At 44.6% G+C, this 19,395-nt stretch overlaps 1 protein-coding gene across 2 annotated transcripts in view; it reads left to right on the forward strand.

Moving 5' to 3' along the window:
* The first annotated feature begins 9,319 nt into the window (after positions 1-9,319).
* Positions 9,320-19,395, forward strand: part of LOC140192256 (tyrosine-protein kinase JAK2-like) — a 203,347-nt gene continuing 193,271 nt past the window's right edge. For both annotated transcript variants that reach the window (XM_072249929.1, XM_072249930.1), the window contains exon 1: positions 9,320-9,480. The gene's annotated coding sequence lies outside the window, so the exon portion shown is untranslated. The remainder of the gene's footprint in view (positions 9,481-19,395) is intronic.

The raw sequence follows: 19,395 nt of genomic DNA on the forward strand, positions 1-19,395 counted from the left end.
ATCCCAGAAATAGATGGAGCTGGAAAGGAAGGTGGAACTTGGGAATATTAAAGTCACCAGGACAATTGCACTGAGCTTGTTGGAGATGTGGACTGGTAAATTTCTGGCTCCTTCTGGATTTTACCCCAGGGTCAGAGGGGTGGAGAACAGAAGCTGCTCCTATTATCTAGATAGACGGGGCAGTGAAGGAAGCTTTGGGCATGCGTTATTCAGGACCCTGAGTAGAGAAGTTGGATCATCATGTATATTGGCTGTACAAGTCACTGGTGAAAATGCACCGCAAGCATTGCACGCAGTTCTGGTCACCCACTTGTAGGAAGGATACAATGAGACTGGAAAGGATGAAAAAGGACTCACAAGTATGTTACCAGAACTGGAAGTGTTCACTTAAAAGGAAAGACTGGATAGACAGGGATATTTTCCTGAGGAATGACCTCATAGAGCTGGGGGTTTTAACCTAGAGCTCAGGTTAGTGGTAGGAGTCCATGGCATAAAAAAAAGGTTGGGAACCTCTGTTTTAGAGGTTTGTAAAATCATAAGGGGATGTATAAAATGGATGGTCAGTCTTTTTTCCCAGTATAGGATAGTCTAAAATTGGAGGGCTTTCTATGTGGAGTTTGCATGTTCTCCCTGAGTCCCCACAGATGTTCTTTGAATGCTCCAGTTTCCTCCCACACTGGCTGGTAGATTAAGTTCTCACCCTGGGCATGGTAGGCAATGATAGAATCTGAGGGAAGTTGATGGGAATGTGAGGAGAATAAACACTGGAATTCAGGTAGGAATACTATGAATGGGTCACTGGTATGGACAGTGGGCTGATGGACCTTCTCCACTGTGACTCTCTCTGACTCTATGTAACCAAATTGAGCACTAAAAAGAATTTTATCAGCTCTAACATACATGCACAGAAACTTCTTGTTCAGATCACCAACAAATGTGGTTGTCAGAAACCAAGTGAAGTCATTCTTTGTCTCAGTAGCCAGAGAGGCACAGTGAAGCTGAGTTCCCATTAAACAGGTCCAGGCATAGGCCATTAATCTATGGCAGTACTTGCAGTCAAGTTATTCTCTGACAATAACACACTAAAGCCACATACACTTCCGGCTCTTAGATTGTTTAATGCTTCAACGTATGCGTGACTTGCTCGTTTAGCAAGCTCACTGCTTATACCACAGAGCAATGCTACCTCACTCCAGCACAACATTGACAGGAAGCATGGGTGGGGGCAGGAGTCAGTGGTTCCCTGGGGTCAGCTTTAGGAGTGTCTGTGTCATTAAGTTACAGAGTCATGGACAGGAATTATCTGCACAAGTGCACACAACTGGACAATAGCAGCATCTTCCTAAACAATGACAGGAACCCCTCAGCTGAATTTCCACAGTATGATCTCGGTGAAAGGCCATTTGCACAAAAAACGCCTCTTAACAGAATCAACAAGTGGCTTGTGTGAAGGAGGAGAAGCACCGAGATTCTGCAAGGGAAAAGGGAAAACATATCAGAGGACGTTTCACAGGAGTGAAGTCTCTGGCTGTTTGTGCCATGGTAACAATTGGTACATTTGCTCAAACCAGAAGGGGGTTCAGGAAGATGCATTTCTATATTGTAGATCCAGAATGTATTTCTCAGAAATGTCCGAAAGAACAATATTTAGAGAACTTTATTGCCATAAGATAATAAGAGAATAAGACAGAGGAGCAGAATTAGACCTCTCGACCTATCAAGTTTGCTCGACCATTCCATCATGGCTGATTTATTATCTCTCTCAACCCCATTCTCCTGCCTTTTCCCTGTAACATTGAAACCCTTACTAATCAAGAATCTATCAATCTCTGCTTTAAATACACTCTGTGACTTGGCCTCCACAGCTGTCCATGGCAAGGAATTCTACAGATTCACCACCCTCTGAATAAAAAAAAATTCTTCTCAGGCTGTGCCCTCTGATCCTAGGCTCACCCACTATAGGAAGCATCTTCAAATCCATTCTATCCAGGCCTTTCAATATTTGATATATATACTTCTCATTCTTCTAAACTTCAGTGAATACAGGCCCAGAGCCATCAAACACTCCTCATATATTAACCCTTTCATTATTCCTGTGAACCTCCCCTGCAATGCCAGTACATCTTTCCTTACATGGGGCCCAAAAAGGCTCACAATACTGCAAGTACAGTCCAATAAATGCCTTATAAAACCTCATCATTACATCCTTACTCATATTGTAGTTCTCTCGAAATGAACGTTAACATTGCACTTGCTCTCCTTACCACAGACTCCACCTGCAAGTTAACATTTAGGGAATACTACACAAGGACTTCCAAGTCCTTTTGCACCTCTGAGTTTTGCATTTTGTCAACATTTAAAAATTAGTCCCGAAGACCATAAGACTTAGGAACAGAATGAGGCCATTCATCCCATCGGGTCTGCTCTGCCATTCCATCATGGCTGATCGCAGATCCCACTCAACCTTCTCACAATATGCATTGATAGCCTTGCTGATCAGGAAATGATCATCTTCCACCTTAAACATACCTACGGACTTGGCCTCCATTGCAGACTGTGGCAGAGCATTCCACAGATCCACTGCTCTCTGGCTAAAAAAAAAAATCCTTCTTACCTCTATTCTAAAAAGTCACCTCTCAATTTTGAGTCTGTGTCCTCTAGTTCTGGATACCCTGCCATAGAAAACATCCTCTCCACATCCACCCTATATCGTCCTTTTAACATTCGGTAGGTTTCAATGAGATCCCCCTACATTCTTTCAAATTCCAGTGAGTACAGGCTCAAATCTGCCAAACAATCCTTATATGTTAACCCTTTAATTCCCAGAATCATACTCGTGAACCCCCTCTGGACTCTCTCCAATGACAACACATTCTTTCTGAGATATGGGGCCCAAAACTGTTGACAACATTCCAAGTGCAGCCTGAATAGTGTCTTATAAAGGCTCAGCATTATCTCCTTGCTTTAATATTCTATTTTCCTTGAAATAAATGCCAACGTTGCATTTACCTTCTTTATCACAGACTCAACATGCAAATCAACCTTCTGGGAGTCCTGCACGAAGATTCCTAAGTCCCTCTGCACCTCTGATGTTTGAACCTTCTCACCATTTAGATAATAGTGGGCAGTATTGTTCCTTCTACTGAAATGCATTTCCCAACACTGTATTCTATCTGCCACTTATTTGCCCATTCTTCCAAGTTGTCTAATTCCTGCTTCAATTGCATTGCTTCCTCAGCACTACCCACCACTGCACCTATCTGTGTACCATCCGCAAACTTTGGCACAAAGCCATCAATTCCATTATCCAAATCATTGACAAACAATGTGAAAAGTAGCGGTCCCAATACCGACCCCTGAGAAACACCACTAGTCACTGGCAATCAACCAGAAAAGGCCCCCTTTATTCCCACTTGCTGCCTCCTGCCTGTCAGCCATTCCTCTATCCATATCAGTATCTTTCCTGTAACACGATAGGATTTTATCTCGTTAAGCGTCCTTGTGTGTGGCACTTTATCAAATGCCTTTGAAAATCCAAGTAAATGACATCCACTGCCTCTTCTTTGTCCACTCTGCTTGTTACTTCCTTGAAGAACTCTAACAGATTTGTCAGGTAAGATTTCCCTTCAGAGAAACCATGCAGACTTTGACTTATTTTATCATTAGTCTCCAAAACCTCATCCTTAATGATAGACTCCAACACTTTCCCAACCTCTGAGATTTCCCTTTACAGAAACCATGCTGACTTTGACTTATTTTATCATAAAACTCCAAAACTTCATCCTTAATAATAGACTTCAAAACTTTCCCGACCACTGAGATTAGGCTTACTGGCCTATAATTTCCTTTCTTTTGCCTTCCTCCCCTCTTAAAGAGAGCAGTGACATTTGCAATCTTCCAGTCTTCCAGGTCTATGCCAGAATCAAGTGATTCTTGAAAGATCATGACCAATGCATCTGTTATCCCTTCAGCAACCTCTCTCAGGGCTCTGGGATGTTGTCCATCTGGTCCAGGTAACTTATCCACCTTAAGATCTTTGAATTTGCCTAGCACATTTTCCTTTGTAATAGCAATTGCACTCACTCCTGTTCCCTGAGACCCCCAGACCTCTGGCACACTGCTAATGTCTTCTACAATGAAGACAGATGCAATGTACCCATTAAGTTCACCTGTCATTTCTTTGTCACCCCATTACTACCTCACCAGCATCATTTCCAGTGGTCCAATATCAACTCTCACTTCCTTTTTCACCTTTATTCCTTCAAACAAAGTGCATGACCATAAATTTCTCTACACTATATTCCATCTCCCAGTACTTTGCCCATTCTCCCAATTTGTCCAACTCCTTCTGCAGCCTCCTTGCTTCCTCAATACTACCTGCCCCTCCACCTATCTGTATATCAACTGCAAACTTGGCCACAAAGCCAATCAATCCCATCATCCAAATCATTGATATATAACTTGAAAAGAAGTGGTTCCATAACCAACGTATGTGGAACACCACTTGTCAGCGGCAGCCGACCAGAAAATGTCCATCTTATTCTGACTTTTGCCTCCTGCCAATCAGCCAATCTCATATCCATGGTGGTAACTTTCTTGTACTACTATGACCTCTTATCTTGTTAAGCAGCCTCATATCTAGCACCTTGTTAATGGACTTCTGAAAATCCAAGTGAACAACATCCACTACTATGTCTATCCTACCTGTTATTTCTTCAAAGAATTGCAACAGATTTTTCAGGCAAGATTTCCTCTTAAAGAAACATGCTGATTTTAGCCTACTTCATCATGCACTTCCAAGTACCTTGAAACCTCATCCTTAATAATCAAATCCAACACTTTCCCAGCCACTGAAGTCAGGCTAACTGGCCTATAATTTCCTATCTTCTGCCTCCCTCCCTTCCTGAAAAGTGGATTGACATTTGTAATTTTCCAGTCCTCCAAAACCATTACAACCAGTAGTAGTAAGGATCTTTCAAGAATCTAGTGATACACAAACAGCTCATGTCTTCCATAGTGAAGACTGACACAAAATACTTAATACTCATTAAGTTTGTCCACCATTTCTTTGTGACCATTACTACCTCTCCAGTGTCATTTTCCAGTGGTCCAATATCCACTCTCACCTCTCTTTTACTCTGAAAAAGAACTTTTGGTATCCTTGTTGATATTTTTAGGTAGCTGATTTACATATTTCATCAGCTAGCACCTCAGAACAACTCTTGTACCCTGCACAGGAAATCAGGAGATGTTCAGAGTGGCCAGTGTTTAGAGACCTGATGAAGGGTCTCAACTGTTGACTCTTTTCCATAGATGCTGCCTGGCCTGCTGAGTTCCTGCAGCATTGTGTGCGTCTGCAAATTTTCTCAAGTCAGTAACCATTTCACAGCACTGATGGGAGGTTCAATCTTTCTCACTGCCCTGTGAGTGTTTCCTCCTCTTCTAGAATCTTCAGCCTCCAACCAAAATCACAAAGCTATCATCCTCCTTCCTTCTCAGGTAACCTCTTGTCATTGGTGACAGGTGAGGCCTTTGTGGGGTGAACAGATGGGGCAAGATCTGCCTCTCCAAGTCATCAGGTGCTCCTTCCACTATTTATGTAGGGCAGCTGTGTGTCAGATGCATGTGTATTCTTGGTTTCTGTGACCACCTCAACTGCCCCTTCTCCACTTTATGTCGTCATTGGGATTTGAAAGTTTCAAATCTCTTACTAACTCTTCCTTCAGTTAGTCCTGACGAAGGGTCTCGGCCTGAAGCGTCGACTGTACCTCTTCCTAGAGATGCTCCCTGGCCTGCTGCGTTCACCAGCAACTTTGATGTGTGTTATCCCCGGTAATGAGCCCATATTCCAAAACAACGTCCCCGGTACTGAGGCCCACATTCCAGACCAATATCCCCAGTACTGAGGCCCATTTTTTCTATGATCAGTGATGTTGTTTTGCACAGCACAAATGGTCAAGTCTCTGTGTCACTGTTTCAGAGACCTGGGTTTTATCCTGATCTCTGACACTGTGTAGTGTTTACACATTCTCTCTGTGACCATGTTATACCGCACCCCCTACCTCCATCATGGTACACTGGCTAGACCCACTGGCTGTGTGGGGTTTACACTTTCTCCCTGTGACCATGTGACTCCCCCACCACCCCCCGCCACCAATGTATAGCCACTGCCTCAAAAGGGCCAGTTCAATCCCAAGCTCTGGTGCTGTCTATGTGGAGTTTGCACGTTCTCCCTGTGACCATGTGAACCCTGTGGTGCAGTGGGTAGAGTCACTGCCTCACTACATTAAACACCCGGGTTTGTTCGCAAGCTCTGCTGCTGTCTGTGGGAAGTTTGGACTTTCTCTCTATGACTTCATGAGTTTTCCTCTGGTGCTGCAGTTTCATCTCAATTCCCAAGGAAGCATGGGTTGCTCAGTTAATTGATCGCTGGTTGAATCTGGTGGAATTAATGAGAATGTGGGGAGAACAGATCTTATGATTAATGAGGATTAGTGTAATTGGGTTGTTGTTGGTCAGCATCATCTCAAAGGGCTAACTTCAACTCTGCTTCACATTCCCTTTCGGATATGTCCATACATGGCCTCCTCTACCACCATGATGAGGCCAAACTCAGGTTGGAGGAACAACACCTCATATAAATGTAGGTCCCCTACAGACAGAAACAAGTGAATTGATTATGGGGAGCAAGGACATGGCAGATCAATTGAATAATTACTTTGGTTCTGTCTTCACTAAGGAGGACATAAATAATCTTCCAGAAATAGTAGGGAACAGAGGGTCCAGTGAGATGGAGGAACTGAGTGAAATACATGTTAGTAGGGAAGTGGTGTTGGGTAAATTGAAGGGATTAAAGGCAGATAAATCCCCAGGGCCAGATGGTCTGCATCCCAGAGTGCTTAAGGAAGTAGCCCAAGAAATAGTGGATGCATTAGTGATAATTTTTCAAAACTAGTTAGATTCTGGACTAGTTCCTGAGAATTGGAGGGTGGCTAATGTAACCCCACTTTTTAAAAAAGGAGGGAGAGAGAAACCGGGGAATTATAGACCGGTTAGCCTAACGTCGGTGGTGGGGAAACTGCTGGAGTCAGTTATCAAAGATGTGATAACAGCACATTTGGAAAGCGGTGAAATCATCGGACAAAGTCAGCATGGATTTGTGAAAGGAAAATCATGTCTGACGAATCTCATAGAATTTTTTGAGGATGTAACTAGTAGAGTGGATAGGGGAGAACCAGTGGATGTGGTATATTTGGATTTTCAAAAGGCTTTTGACAAGGTCCCACACAGGAGATTAGTGTGCAAACTTAAAGCACACAGTATTGGGGGTAAGGTATTGATGTGGATAGAGAATTGGTTAGCAGACAGGAAGCAAAGAGTGGGAATAAACGGGACCTTTTCAGAATGGCAGGCAGTGACTAGTCGGGTACCGCAAGGCTCAGTGCTGGGACCCCAGTTGTTTACAATATATATTAATGACTTGGATGAGGGAATTAAATGCAGCATCTCCAAGTTTGCTGATGACACAAAGCTGGGCGGCAGTGTTAGCTGTGAGGAGGATGCTAAGTGGATGCAGGGTGACTTGGATAGGTTGGGTGAGTGGGCAAATTCATGGCAGATACAATTTAATGTGGATAAATGTGAAGTTATCCACTTTGGTGGCAAAAATAGGAAAACAGATTATTATCTGAATGGTGGCCGATTAGGAAAAGGGGAGGTGTAACGAGACCTGGGCGTCATTACACACCAGTCATTGAAAGTGGGCATGCAGGTACAGCAGGCGGTGAAAAAGGTGAATGGTATGCTGGCACTTATAGCGAGAGGATTCGAGTACAGGAGCAGGGAGGTACTACTGCAGTTGTAGAAGGCCTTAGTGAGACCACACCTGGAGTATTGTGTGCAGTTTTGGTCCCCTAATCTGAGGAAAGACATCCTTGCCATAGAGGGAGTACAAAGAAGGTTCACCAGATTGATTCCTGGGCTGGCAGGACTTTCATATGAAGAAAGACTGGATGAACTGGGCTTGTACTCGGAATTTAGAAGATTGAGGGGGGATCTGATTGAAACGTATAAAATCCTAAAGGGATTGGACAGGCTAGATGCAGGAAGATTGTTCCCGATGTTGGGGAAGTCCAGAACGAGGGGTCACAGTTTGAGGATAAAGGGGAAGCCTTTTAGGACCGAGATTAGGAAAAACTTCTTCACACAGAGAGTGGTGAATCTGTGGAATTCTCTGCCACAAGGAAACAGTTGAGGCCAGTTCATTGGCTATATTTAAGAGGGAGTTAGATATGGCCCTTGTGGCTACGGGGATCAGGGGGTATGGAGAGAAGGCTGGTGCAGGGTTCTGAGTTGGATGATCAGCCATGATCATAATAAATGGCGGTGCAGGCTCGAAGGGCCGAATGGCCTTCTCCTGCACCTATTTTCTATGTTTCTATGTTTCTATATACTGTCTGGGTAGTCTCCAGCCCCTGGGCATGAACACTGAATTTTCCAACTTCCGGTAATTCGCTCCCTCTCCCTTCCCCAATCCTAGTTTCACTCTGCCCCCTCCTCCAGCGGCCTATCACCTCCCTCATGCTTCTGCCTCCTTCTACTACCCATTGTGTGTTCCCCTATTCCTTCTTCACCTTTCTTGCCTATCCCCTCCCTGCCTCCCCTCCCCCACCCCTTTATCTTTCCCCTTACTGGCTTTTCACCTGGAATCTACCAGCCTTCTCCTTCCCACCCTCCCTCCACCTTCTTTATAGGGCCCTTGCCCCCTCCCTCTTCAGTCCTGATGAAGGGTCTCGGCCCAAAACGTTGACTGTTCGTTTCCACGGATGCTGCCCGACCTGCTGAGTTCCTCCAGCGTGTTGTGAGTGTTGTTTAGGCCCTTTTCTGTGCTGTTTGTGAAAATTTGCTCTGCAAGTTTGTCGGTCAAAGTTCGTATGTTATATTAATGACTAATCACAACATAATTTTATTGATTCAAACACCCTTTTGGATGCTCAGAGATTGTGAGGCATGCTTTGGGAATATGAGTCTTTGATGTGTTCCAGCAAGACTAACAGCCTGATTTTGATCAAGTATTTGGAATATGATAAAAAATGTCAACTTCCTGATATAGATAGATTGGCATAACTTCGTGCTGAAGGATGACATCAACAATGACACAGATACCTTTATTGTATGACATATCCATTCTGTGAGTAGGTCATGGACTGTAGTAAATGCTGTTGAGTTTGCAGAGTACTCTGACTTCTCTGAGTTAAGGAAGGGGCGAAAGGCCGTGTAAAGCAGGAAATTGTTCAGTAATCTTTCTCATCAAGCAAGGCAGGAAGTAGAGGATGTGTGCTGCAGACACAGCTGATGAGAAAGCAGAGCAGCCGAACACCATGGAGTAGGTTTCAGCCTCCCACTGCCTGAACCTCCAATGTGGAACGCCTCGATCAGCAGAAGAAACAACGTTCACTGAAAAGGAACCTTACTGACCAGGTTTACAATTTATGATGTTTTTGTAGAAGTAGAAGACTGTTCTTCATGTTGATGTGTACGTGCACGCATACACACGCTCACAGCTCACACGGTCACAGTTCCAGACACAGGCATGTGTTCCCCACAGTCACTCAGACAGAAATTTGCACTGTTTCTTTCATATTAACACGTGTTTGTAGAGTATCCTGTGAAGTCAAGGGGTACAGAGCTGAGACTTTATTCTGTGGCTGCTTTTCAAATTCCAGGGGCATGAACAGATTTAAAAGCTCCACCACCTGTAATATTTAATTGGATAACACATCACTGGGTAAAAATGGAACCTACAAGCCTCCATTATGCTCATCTGAAATGTGAGTGAGTGAGTGTGTGTGAGTGAGTGAGTGTGTGTGTGTCTGTGTGTGTGTGTAAATGTGTGAGTATGTGTGAGTGTGTATGTGAGTGAGAGTATGTGTGTGAGAGTGAGTGTGTGTGTGTGAGTATGAGTATGTCTGTGTGAGTGTTTGAGTGTGTGTATGTCTGTGTGAGTGTGTGTGTGTGTGTGAATGTGTGTGAGTATGTGTGAGTGTGTATGTGAGTGAGAGAATGTGTGTGTGTTTGAGTGAGTGTGTGTGAGTGTGTGTGTGTGTTTGAGTGAGTGTGTGTGTGTGCGAGTGATTGTGTGTGTGAATGTGAGTGTGTATGTGAGTGAGAGAGTGTGTGTGAGTGAGTGAGTGTGTGTGAGTGTGTGTGTGTGTGTGAATGTGTGAGTATGTGTGAGTGTGTGTGTGTGAGTGAGTGTGTGTGTGAATGTGTGTGAGTGTGTATGTGAGAGAATGTGTGTGTGTTTGAGTGAGTGTGTGTGTGCGAGTGAGTGTGTGTGTGAATGTGTGAGTATGTGTGTGTGTATGTGAGTGAGAGAGTGTGTGTGTGTTTGAGTGAGTGAGTGTGTATGTGAGTGAGTGTGTGTGTGTGAGTGAGTGTGTGTGTGTGTGAATGTGTGTGAGTATGTGTGAGTGTGTATGTGAGTGAGAGAATGTGTGTGTGTGGTTGAGTGAGTGTGTGTGTGTGCAAGTGAGTGAGTGTGTGTGTGAATGTGTGAGTATGTGTGAGTGTGTATGTGAGTGAGAGAGTGTGTGTGTGTTTGAGTGAGTGAGTGTGTGTGAGTGAGTGAGTGAGTGTGTGTGTGTCTGTGTGTGTGTGAATGTGTGAGTATGTGTGAGTGTGTATGTGAGTGAGAGAGTGTGTGTGTGAGTGTGTGTGTGCGTGAGTGTGTGTGTGAGTGTGTGTGTCTGTGTGCGTGTGTGTGTCTGTGTGTGAATGTGTGAGTATGTGTGAGTGTGTATGTGAGTGAGAGAGTGTGTGTGAGTATGTGTGTGTATGTGAATGTGTGTGTGATTGAGTATGTGGAGTGTGTTCATATGTGTGTCCGTGTATGTGTCTGTATGTGTGAATATGTCAATATGTGGATATGTGTCTTTAGAACAAAGATAAGGAATTTCTTTATCCAGAGGCTGGTGAATCCGTGGAATTCATTGCCACAGACGGCTGTGGAGGCCAAGTCATTGAGTATATTTAAAGCAGAGGTTGACAGGTTCTAGATTAGTCAGGGCATCAAAGTTTACTGGGAAAAGGCAGGCTAATGTAGTTGAGAGGAATAATAAATGAGCCATGATTGAATAGCAGAGCAGACATGATGGGCCAAATGGCCTAGTTCTGCTCCCACAGTATGTTTGATACTCTTATGTTGATGCTTGTGTTATGGTTTTAGCACTGAAAAAGTTAAATTGTTTTAAACCCTCAGGGGCCTTTGTAAGTAGATGCAGTCCCAGAGGAGAATAATTCCTCTCTGATTATACGCGGAATAACTAAATTTCATCTCACGCAGAGCCCCCGGCGTTATCAAGAACCCCTCCTATCCACCCCTCAATCTCTTTGATCTCCTGTCATCAGACGGAAGGCACTGCAGAGTGGGAACAATTGAGTGACAGCTCTTTCCCCCAGGCTGCAAGACTTTTGAACATCCTGCTACCACCCAATACACACTGTTTATGACAACAGTAGAGATGTGGTTCCTCAGAAGAATGCTAGGCATATCATATACGGACAGGATAACCAATGAAGAAGCTCTACAGAGAACGAAAACAAAACGAAACGTGCATTACTTAAAAAAACAGAAAACAGCAGTCAAAATTCTTTGGACACAACTAGAAAGCTGGAAGGAAAAAGAAGCAGAGGCAGACAGAGAATGACAGTGATAGGTGAAATAACATCATGGTTAGAAACAGAGGAGGCAACAACTACAATTCGGAGGGTCAGGGACCGTGATGGATGGAGAGACATGATCGCCCACGCCTAACGGCAAGGCACATGAATGAATGAATGAAGAATGACAATAAATTTGAACTTGAATGAGATCCCAAAGCTGGCATAAAATTCCTGTACTGTGCCACATTGACTTCTCTTAAATGGTCTAATTTGAGATTTGGACTGCTTACTGCAGAACCTCAAAGCACTGGAGAGTTCCTCCAAGTCACTGGAATAAAAACAAAACCAGTGCTAGTATACCTAGTATACCCTCCCAGACAGCTTTCCGAACAATTTGTTTAAAACTCTTTCATAGGGAGAGAGAAGGAGAACAAAGAAAAAAAATTGAGGATCATCTTTAAAACATCCTTGAAAATTGCAATATCCCCACAAACTCCTGAACCCCTAACCCATGACCACTCAAGGTGAAGAGGAAGCATCTGAGATGGCAGTGAGGAGCCTGGACCCATGCATCAGGAGAATATGGAGCTACACAGAAAGGCAGAAGTTACAGCATGCCCACACATCAGGCACCTCCTGCTCCATTTATGGCAGAGACAACAGGTCCCATAACGTCTTCAGAAATTGTCTCAGGGTCCACAGAAGCAGAGTGAAAGCAATTCTAAAGGTATTTCCAGAGAAATGTGTTGCGAGCCATCCTCGTCATCACAGTATGATTGAGCCAACATGGAACCAGTGGGGTATCGGGGCCTTTTGTCAGTTATGGCCAGCCATAGCAAAAAAAAAATTCAAGACTCCTGCAGGGAGGAAGCCAAAGTCGCTCGTGTGAGACTGCTGATCAGTCTGTGGAGCCAGTCCATCTTCCAACCCCAGAGAGGTTCAACAGTGATCCGGGTTCTTGCAGCAGTTCCTTCATGCAATGCTCATTAGTATTTGAACTCCAGCCATCCTGGTTTCTTTTGGAGTGCAAAAAGGTGACCTTTATTATCTCGCTTCTGACTGTAAGAGCCCTGGCCTGGGTCACCGCGCACTGGGAATAGAGGTCAGAGATTTACTCGTATTCGGAGGAATTTATAGCTGCCATGAGGAAGGCGTTCTATCACACCATTGGAGCCAGTCAAGACTCAGTACGCCTGATGAAGATTCAATAGGTGGAAGGTCAGCAGCCGACTATGTGATTGAATTTCCAACCTTGGCCCAAGAAAGTGGCTGGAATGGCGAGGCCTTGACCACGCTGTACTGCCACGGACTCCAAGATGAACTGAAGGATGCCCTTGCCTTGGGAGAACCAGCTGAGGACTTAGAGGTTCTGATCAACAAATCCATTCATCTCGATAGTACTCTGGCAGTGCATAAGTAGGACAACATCAAGAGATTGAAAAGGGCTAGCATGAGCAGAGACTCAACACATCATTTTTCCACACCCCTGCCCCAAACTCAAACCATGACCAGCCTGTCTCCTGCTCAGGATCCCGATGAGCCCATACAAATAGGCCACAAAAGAATCTCCGCCCAAGAGTAGTTCCGGCATTGGAGTTGAGGTTGCTGCCATTACTGCGGGGAAGCAGGTCACATGGGGGCCGAAGACCCGAAGCTGCAGCTGTAGGAGAACTGTTCAAACCATCCAGTGTCAGGAGGACTGTGACACCAGCAGCCACTACACCCAACTGCATGGATTTTGGTGTCACGCTGACGGTGGAAATCTCCTGGGGCATGACCTGATGAGAAGTCAATGCCTTTTTGGGCTCTGGGGCAGCTGGAAATTGCCTGGACTTGGGGGCCGCCCATCGGCTTAGCGTAATGTGACAGGTATTGAGTTAGCCCATGCTCGCTACTGTCTCGGATGGATGTCCCTTTGGTTTCGGGCAGATCCATTGGTCTTGTGGATGAGGATAGAGGATCATGCGGCGGACATTAGTTTCTATATCACTGAGTCTTCTTCCATACCTCTGATCCTCAGACACCCTTGGCTGAACTAGCATAACCCTTCCACGAACTGGAAGGAAGGGAAGATCACTCCATGGGCCTGTCGCTGTGAGAAGGTATCTTTTTTGCAAGGTGTTCTGACCCCCAGACTCTCCCAAGACCAGCAGCTGACGAGGGAGCAGACTACCCTGGAGCCTTCAGGAAACCCAGTCCTGCCTTAAAGGAAAGACAAGCCAGCCCAAGCCAATAGGCCTGTGTGAGTCCTGACATTGTCCAGTCAGAGATGCGCTGGAACTAGATCTCCAGTTCAGGGGAAAACCAAATGGGTGCCCAAGCACTATGGGCATCCAGTTGCCAGGTCTTATCTAAGTGAAGGGCTCCAAAACAGAGATCTTGGAGCCTAGTCCCAGGAGCACAGGGACCATTTGTCATACCTCGCTGCCAATTTCTGAGGAGACAGATGAGGATTTGGACTGTGATTTGGCCTCTGGTCGGAGAACCAGATGTCTTGTCCTGTCATTTTGACGAACCAGCACGAGAACTACAACCAACCACCATTTTGCCTCAAGCCAAGGTGGTAGCGCCAATTCGTTGGAGAATCGATGCACTTGTTTGCAGGACCCAAGCACACTGGGAGATTCCTAAGAATGGTCCTCTGGGTCAGCTGTTTGTCCTAGTTCCATCTGGTCCCAGGTACTCCAATGGGGACATTCATCGAGAATGACCGCTCATTTAGGGATTGCCAGGACCCTTGAGTTTATCAAGAGAAGGTATTGATGGCCCAGCATGACAAAGAAAGTGTGTCAGTACATGCAGGCATGAGAGGTGTATGCCCGATGCAAAGAGCCCTGTACCTGACCGCTCCACCCCCTACCTGCTCTGGACACACATCTCCATGGACTTTGTCACAGGTCTTCCTCCTTCCAAGGGGAAGACGTTATGGTAATAATGGATTGTTTTTCAAAAGCCTGCAAATTCATCACATTGGTCGGACTGCCATCTGCAGTGGAGCCGGCCAAAATTGTCCTGCACTCTGTCTTCAGGATCCATGGTTTTCCGGTGGAACTTGTGTTGGTTCGTGGACCACAATTCACATCACATTTCTGGAGAGTGTTTTGCAAACTGATTGGGGCACCAGCCAGACTTTTCTTTGGATTTCACCCACAGACCAAAGGCCAAATGGACCTGGTGGACCAAGATCTGAAAAGTCTAAGGTGCCTAGCCTCTGAAACTCCGAATGAGTGGAGCGACCATTTGATATGGGCTGAGGTCGTCCCCAATACTTTATAGCATTTGGCACATGAGATGCCCCCTTTCAAATGCCAATTTGGGTATTCTCTGCCACTCTTTCTGGAACAAGAGGCTGAGGTTGGGGTCCTTGCAATCTCATCCAATGCTGATAGCAAAAATGGATTAGAGTAAGAGAGATTTTCCCAGAAAGAGGAGACCAAGGTGAACTAAAAGAGAAGACAGAGACTTGCTTTACAGCTCAGGCAGAAGTTCTGGTTGTCCACTCATGATTTGCCTCTCCAAGCAGACTCCAGGAAATTGGTGTCCAAGTTTGTTGGACCCTTCAGGATTCTCAGGAAAGTTAACCCAGTGACCTACATCTTGCATCTCCCCAAGACCCTCACGATCAATCCCACTTTCCACATTTACAATTTACACCAACCCCTGAGCTCCACCACCATTGGCCCCATCACCACCCAGGTTTGTTTTTGGGGAACGCGTTTTCACCATGAGGAAAATTTTGGACTTGTATACTGTTTGAGGGATTCAGCAATATCTCATGGACTGGAGGAGAGGTGCTGGGTGCCTGAAAGGGACATCTTGGATCTGGTTCTCATCTATGACTACAATCATTGTCTCTCCACACAGCCAGGCCTGTCAGGAGTTGGCCATAGGGAAGGGGGTCCTGTTACCACATGCACCCATGCGTGCCAGCTTCTGAGGTTCAGACACTCTAACTCCTCAGATTATGGACAGCTGACGCGACCTCTTTAAAGATTCAGGATAGTCCTGCTAATCAGCAAACGTGTTTTGGGCACCAAGGATTCAGCATTTAAGGAGCACCTGAGATGAGGTTCGGTGCTCAATTGTAAGCCTACTCATGATTTCGTCTAGTGTCTGTTTGGTGCTCTGATTCTCAATCCAGTTTGAAACTGCATCTCAATCTTAGCCTTGGATACTCCAACTTTTGGGTCAAAGGCTCTCGTCACAATAAGACACACTTTGATTCAGTTGTCTACAAAGGTTTGCTTTGTAACAATGCTGCCCTGAACCGCTTAACCATGTTAGACTGTGAAGATTTGGGAGGGAGAATTAGATAGCAAGAGATTTTGCTTGTTCTTTGGTTAAAAATACAGTAATATTGATGAGAAGGATTTTGGCCCATCGTATGACTCACTGCTGACAGGTCTTTATTTTAGGTTTACTGCAATGTTATTCATTCTCAGGACGGAGCAGGAATGGCAGAGCAAGCATTCTTTATGTGAGCAAACAAACCCAAAATGCAGGAGGAGCTAAGCAGATCAGGCAGTATCTATGGAGAGGAATAAAAAGTCATTTTTTTCAATGAGCTGACAGTTCAGAGACCCTTCATCAGGACTGGAAAAGAAAGGAGGAAGCCAGGAGTGACTAGTCTGGTCCACAATGGACTTGCTCCTTATGGTGTTTTACTGTGTAAAAGATATTTAAGATGCACTACATGCAAGGAAACACAAAGCTTCTCAATTAGTATGAATACAGACCTGCAGAGTAAGTCCCTTGGGTTGGAATAAGCTGTTTATTGAACACCTTTCCTGTATGTGGACCACATTCTCTCTCACTGTGGTGTCAATAAAACCATGATATGGTTAAGGTATATTTTCCACCTGTGGTCAATCTCTGACTCTGGATATAGTTTGTTATTGTGGGTCCACTGTAACAGCCAATATGCACCTAAACAACTATAACTGAAAGCAGAGTGAATGATATCTTTAGCCATTGTAGAACATGCCAACGTGACAGTCACTGGTTTCAGAGCTGTAGATGACCTTACACCATAAGCCAGTGGCAGTCTCAGATTTGTCACATATGACAGAAACAATTTAGACATTGTAGAGAGACAGAGCTTAATGAAGCCTGGTTGAAGTCTGAAAGGTCCACATCTCATGCAGATGGAAGGATGCCCATCAAACGTGACCAGAAGCACCTGAAGATTGTTATGTTTGGCTGTGGATATTGGATTGACTAAGGTTCAGATCAAGCCAAACTTACAAAGGTCAGTGTATGACTCATCTGAAGTGTTGCTGGAGTTTACAAAGTGTTGATCGATTTCCCAGTCATGAGAACTTAAGAGTACTGAACCACCCACTGATGTGATGACCTCGCCTTGAGAACTTGGGTAGTGACAAGTTGGAAGAAATACTTCTGCTTGTACACTGAAAGGATATGTGAAATGTTATCATCATTACATGAAGGAATTAGACCAATCACCAGTCCATCAAGTCCATATTGGTGTTTCGCACCCACAGAAAGCTGTTCCAATTACATCGTCACAGTCTTTTAAGAATAAGCACATATTCTGCATCACCATGAAACATCTGTGCTATAACCTTTACCCAGTAACAAGCCAACCATCCATCGTAATATATATGTGTGCCTACATAACAGCATCTTAAAATTAGCTGAATAGAGATGAAGTATTTATTTCCAATTCATCTACTCTTCCTTCTACTGAGGGCAAAGGGGAGAGAGAAATAGCAAGATAAAGAATGGAGTTTGTAATGTATGGACCTACGTATTTCTTTTAGAGCAATGACTCCCCCCCCTTAGCACCACATATTGATCTGTTGTCTGCGCATGCCGTGTTGTCTATGCATCGGCATTGCTTTCTCACACTGCAATGTGAATACACTAGTTAAAGCTATCTCCTGCATATGTGCTTTCATTTAATCGATATGTAGTTGTGCACAGACCCAACAGAGTTCTCCTTCTAATCCTATCCTATCATGGTCTTGCACTGTTGCAGTTTTTAGCCTAGGCTCATAGGATGGACCTTCTGAGCTGCAAGTAGGGATGTTTCCATGTATCTGCTGTCCTTGGCGACAGAGGCTGCAGACTGAGCCACTATTGTCAGAGTTTCATTAACACATACATTATGGGAGGTGGTGACTATATCTTTAGTCATGTTATTTCAGCTAAATACGAGTCAGATACAGTAAATCCCATGATGACCTCATTTTTACTGACAGTATTACAGTATAATAACGGCAGAGTACTCATCAATGGACTGAGCTGGAAACCAAAAGTCTGGGGGAGTGGGTGCAGACCCAATGTGTCATACCATGATATTTTATCCTGCCTGTGAGCTGCGTCAACAGAGACTGACAATAAAATTCAGTATTTGACAAAAACCCTTCAGTGAGAGAGTGTGCTGTCCCTGCACTGTCCACAAAAGCTGCTTCCTTTATTGGCCCGAAGAAAGAAGCCTTGGATTCCAGAGCACCATCAAAAAGGTAACTCATGTGAGCAGCTCTCATGGAAATCACCAAAATACTCCCATTTCTGTTTGCTATAGCTGACAACCACAACTACATCTCAGGTCTGTACAGTTAGTAACATCATTTTAATGTGATTAAAATAATCTATTGCTATGTCAAATCGATGGAACTCAAACAGACTCTGGTTACAGTACCCCTTTAAGACAGCAGAAGAGGGAATGCCAAGCTGGTTTAAAAGTTTGTCTAAGGAAGCGTGGCTTTTGACTACCAATACCAACCATCTTGCTGGCAAATGTATAGTCACTGGTAAATGTGCTGGATAGGCATGGATATAAGGAAGATGGAGGGATATGGACATGGTGTAGGTAGAAGTGATTAGTGTCTGGGTGTTTCTGATTTGAATTTTGGCTGATTCAGCACACTATTGTGGGCCAAATGGCCTGTTCCTGTGTTGTACTCTTCTACATTCTTTGTTCCATGTCTACAAGAACTTACCTTACATACTCAAATCAAAAGCCGTGGATGAACCAAGAGGTTTATAGTCTGCTGAGTCCAGATCTGTGGCATTCAAGTCTGGCAACCTAGATCTGTAGAGTAAAACCAGGTATGATTTGTGGAGGGCTACTTCAAGAGCTACAGGACAATTCTGAGTAAGGCTGGAGGCAAAATCGGATGCGTGTCAACTCTGGCAGGGTTTGCAGGCCATTACCTCCTACAAAGCAAAACCTAGCATCATGAATGTCTGTGATGCTTCATTTTCAGACAAGCTCAACAACTTTTATGCTCACTTTGAAAGGGAGAATAAAATTACAGCTGTGAAGATACCTGCAGCATCCACTAACCTGTGATCTCTATCTCAGAGGCCAATATCAGGCTGTCTTTCAAGAGAGCAAACTCTCGCAAGACAACAGGAACCAGATGGAGTACTGGTAGGGCTCTGCAAACCTGTGTCAACCAACAGGCGAGGGTGTTCAGAGACATTTCCAGTCTCTCAATGCTACAGTCAAAAGTTCCCACCTGCTTCAAAAGGGCAACAATTATACCAGTGCCCAAGAAGAGCAGGGAGAGCTGCCTTATAGTTCAGTAGTACTCACATCTAAGGTGATGAAGTGCTTTGAGAGAGATTGGTTATGGCTAGACTGCTGTCTCAGTAAGGACCTGGATCCACAGCAATTTGCCTATCTGCACCATAGGTCTAAGGCAGACGCCAACTCATTGGCTCTTCACATGGTGTGGATCACCTGGACAATACAAGTATCTA

The sequence above is a fragment of the Mobula birostris genome (genome assembly GCF_030028105.1).
Source record: "Mobula birostris isolate sMobBir1 chromosome 26 unlocalized genomic scaffold, sMobBir1.hap1 SUPER_26_unloc_1, whole genome shotgun sequence".
Lineage (NCBI taxonomy): Eukaryota > Metazoa > Chordata > Chondrichthyes > Myliobatiformes > Myliobatidae > Mobula > Mobula birostris.